This window comes from Pseudophryne corroboree, chromosome 6, assembly GCF_028390025.1.
Source record: "Pseudophryne corroboree isolate aPseCor3 chromosome 6, aPseCor3.hap2, whole genome shotgun sequence".
Lineage (NCBI taxonomy): Eukaryota > Metazoa > Chordata > Amphibia > Anura > Myobatrachidae > Pseudophryne > Pseudophryne corroboree.
The window spans coordinates 807819729-807823985 of NC_086449.1; the positions used below are offsets into that span (position 1 = coordinate 807819729).

General features: G+C 42.6%; 2 long non-coding RNA genes across 2 annotated transcripts; one reads left to right on the top strand and one right to left on the bottom strand.

Annotated features, from left to right (window-relative positions):
* The first annotated feature begins 1916 nt into the window (after positions 1-1916).
* On the top strand, positions 1917-3999 carry LOC134935764 (uncharacterized). The gene is made up of 3 exons (XR_010180394.1): positions 1917-2020; positions 3579-3728; positions 3838-3999. It is a non-coding gene; the product is annotated as an uncharacterized LOC134935764 (long non-coding RNA).
* On the bottom strand, positions 2225-3662 carry LOC134935763 (uncharacterized). The gene is made up of 2 exons (XR_010180393.1): positions 3576-3662; positions 2225-2959 (listed from the first exon to the last, which is right to left on the bottom strand). It is a non-coding gene; the product is annotated as an uncharacterized LOC134935763 (long non-coding RNA).
* Positions 4000-4257: the final 258 nt, after the last annotated feature.

Consider the following 4257-nt stretch of genomic DNA (forward strand, 5'->3'; position numbering starts at 1 on the left):
TAACCAGTGGCAAACGCAGGATTTGCATGGGGGGGTTTCCAGAACTGGGTGGAGCCAATCACGGGGGTGGGGACTGAGGTGACCCAGTATATGCTGGGTCCGTAAAACTAGTGTGTCTGTGTGTGTGTGTGTGTGTGTGTATATATATATATATAGATATACATATCTACACATATATACGTGTATATATATATATATATATATATATATAGAGAGAGAGAGAGAGAGAGAGAGAGAGAGAGAGACAAGTAAAGCGGCACTCTAAGGGGTAAATTTACTAAGCTCCCGATTTTGACCGAGATGCCGTTTTTTCATCAAAGTGTCATCTCGGTAATTTACTAAACTGAAATCACGGCAGTGATGTGGTCATTCGTAATATTTTGGAAGTTCAAGTTAAAAATCACGAATGAATACACCATCGGTCAAATTACGCCTGTTTAGATATGAATCTCGGTCATTTACTAACCATTCGTAATTGTAATTGCTGCCGTGAAAATGCATTTGCGGCCGCGAAAAATTACACATCGTAAAAAATTCCTAAAAAAAAACGCGCCAGCATTTGAAAAGCGTGTTTACATGTGTACTCAATTATCCATTACTCACACCTAAATGTTTGGCCCTATAAAAGTGTTCCAGGCACATTTTGAATTTCTCTCACTCTGAAATGGCGGCTGTGGTGTGTGCCAATGAATTTATGTTTGCTGTGGGATACCTTAGACTGCTCCATGAGGCTTCCAGGAATCAGGCCCAGGTAAGTGAACATGGTCAACAGGTTGTCCAGGTGCCGCGGAGGCTGCGCCAGCCTCGTTTTTTTAGAGGGCGTTTAAACTTAAACGCATTGTCCGATGATAGGGTCATACAGATGTTCCGCCTAAATAGAACCAACATTTTCCACCTGTATGACCTTGTCAAACTGGGCCTAGACCCTGAGACAGCACGCTCTCGCTCTGTCTCAGGCCTACACAAACTCCTGGCTGTGTTACACTTTATGGCTACTGGGAGCTTCCAGGCTGTGGCAGGCGACGTCATTGGTATCTCACAGCCCACCTTTTCAAGATATTTGAATCAGGTGAGTCTAAAAATACATATGCGGTTATGTGTAAGTGTTGCTTCTGTAAGTACAAACAACACAGTATTGTATAGAATACCTAACATGACACTCACCTTAGCTTCTTTAATGTCCACTCAGGTTTTGGATGTGTTGGATCCACACATTAATGCCTCAATCTGCTTCCCTACCGAGGAGTCGGAGTGGCGTGCTGTCAGGGTAGCTTTCTATGAGCTTGCTGGCATGCCCAATGTGCTGGGGGCCATAGATTGCACACACGTTCAGCTGAGATCACCTAGGGGCCGGCAATACATATATACAAATAGACATCTGGCACAATCAACTAATGTCCAGGTGGTCTGTGATGCAAACTTTAAAATTATGAGTGTTGTTGCAGGTTACCCTGGTGGCTGCCATGACTCCTTCATCCTCAGTCAGTCATCGCTCTTCGATAAATTTGAGGACGGACAAATGCCTGATGGCTGGCTGTTGGGTATGTTAAAAATGTTTTGTGTGTATGTCTTTTAACCACAAACTCTAGTTTTGAGTAGGGGAAAGAATAATCTAACACATGTACTAATGTTGACTATATCTGTTTTTCAGGTGATGGGGGTTACGGCTGCTACTCTTGGCTCCTTACTCCATTGTCCCAACCTGATTCTCCTGCTGAACACAGTTACAATCATGCACATAAGGCTACGCGGAATGTGATAGAAAGATGTTTTGGTGTGCTGAAGTCACGGTTTCGGTGTCTGGATAAATCTGCAGGCCTTTTGTTGTATAGTCCCTCAAAGGTGACTAGAATTGTGTTCTGCTGCTGTTTTCTCCATAATCTGTGTTTAAGTCAACATCTGGCACATGATGAGGGAGAAAGCAGTCAGCAAGCAGAGGAGTTAGAACCATCTGGTGACAGTGTGAGTACATATGTAGGGAGGCAGGTACGGCAAGAAGTGATCCTGCGGTATTTTTCAGGTAAGTTTTTGTAGGATGTAATTATCCTTGACTAAACACTTTGCAATACTTTCTATTGTGTGTTTTGTTACTTACTGTTTGTTGTTTATAGTGGTGTGTACATTGTACTTAGTTTATGTTATAAATACCTTTTCAGTCATTACCCATGAAAAACATACATACATACATAGCAGCTTCAACAATGTTTGAGACGGACACAGGAAGTTGTGTGTTTGTCAAATCCAAATTTTTATTGTTTAAATAACATTTGTCAAAATTGTTATTTTTTTCGCTTGTGTGTGCTGGGTGCTGTGCTTTGTGCTGGCTCACTGGCACGTGCTCTGGAGGAACGCCGAACAGGGGAGGTTACTGGCGTTTGGATAGGGGTCGTGGTCCCAGAGCTGGAGGTCACTTGTTGAGCTGCCATCAATGTTATGTTGTTGCTCAAATTATTAATGCTAGCATTCAGTTGTGTGTTGGTTGCAGTGTGGCTGGCTACAATCCGGGATAACGACTCATTCACAACCTGGTTGTGCTGAATGAGTTGAACGAGTGCCTGCTGATGGCGCTGTTGCTCATCAATGATGCGCGTTAAATGAGCCAGCATTTGGTTGTTGTCAGCCCTTATTTGCTCCATCGATGTTGCGATTCGGCCTACTTGTACAATCAGTCTGCCCGAGTTGCGACTAATGCGAGGTAGATGATGGGGCAGACTGGCAAGGTGTTGGGTATGTGCGGTCAGGCTGGCATTGCTTTGGGCCTGTTGGCTTGTCCAACTGGCCCAAAAGTCATCTGGTATTTGTGTTTGGGGTGGAGCTTGTGCCAGTTGTGGACTCATGGAGGCTTGGGGGATATCCTGCAGCTGTATTGGCTGGCTCGGGTCAACAGGTGTAAGTTGCAGTGTGATGGTTGCCTGTTGGTCTTGTCCCTGCTGGTCCACGTCGGCCATCAAGCTGGGCTCTGTATGGGGTGGCCAACATGCAATGTTTATTTTTCTATTAATTTATTTGCTAGTTCTACACATTACTACATTCATAATACTCCATTTTACAAGTTTTTTGACTTGTTTTTGTAAACTTATAATGTGTTTTTTCGCCAAAAACATATATACCATCACAGGCGTGCACATAGACAGACTTGAGTAATCCTCACCTAACTACCTCCCCTCCACAGCATTACAGTGTTATGTCACCTCCCCTGGCCACGATATAGACTGCTTACCTGGATAATCCAGAGGAGCGGAGCAAGTAAGCAGTCTACATACCGGACAGGGGAGATGTGTGAACACTATAATGTTGTGGAGGAATTTTATTTTTTTAAATTTTGGTTTTTATATTTATTTTAATGTGCACGTGTGTGGCCTAAATTTGTACAAATGTATGTTCTTTTTTAATAATGATGTTGGCGATATCAAGCACTAAGACCTTGAAAAATTAAACATTTTCACCTTTAGCAATTGAAGACGTAACATCACATTGCTTGTTATGTCAAACATGTAATCTCAACTCCAACTCACAACATAGTAACTGTACTGTGTAGATTATTTGCTATGTGTTTAGTTTCTGTTTTGACTCACCAGATAACTGAGGTGATCGGGGCTCATCACTCTGTGGACTCGCCAATAGTGCCAGTGGTGGCTGGGGTGACACTGCAGAAATGCGCCGCCTGGGTGGGGAAGATGGAGCCGCAGATTCCGTGCCAAGACGCCGTGTCTTACTTGGCCTCCTGGGTAAGTGGCCCGAGCCCTGTGATGGGCGCCTTACAGGAGGTCGGCTTATAGAAGCAGAACCTATGAGAATATATAAACATTAATATTTTGTACTTCTATGTGTTTGCAGAATATGTGACTACAGTGAAGTCTTACCTGCAATCCCAGCATCATCCTGAGTTGTCTGAGGCCTGTCTGGCCGGCTGGTCTGTCGGACTGTTGAAAAAGTGGAGCAAACATTATTACCATGCTTTGTGTAAAAATTACAACTGCAAAGCCTTAGTGTACTGTAACCATCTATTAGGTATTCGAAAATAAACTAATTTCTGCTTAAGATCTTCGTGCTTCCTTAATTTGTGGTGTATATCAAAATGTACATGGTGTTGCACAAAATAAATCTGTTACATTTGAGAATTATGCGTCAGATATTGCATAGATTGACTACTTGCAAATGTTACCAAAATGTAATTTTGAATTAATAGAACCTTTTTTAGGAAGTAAATAAATCAAATATTTTAAAAAACAATTACATACAACACCGATGTCCAAG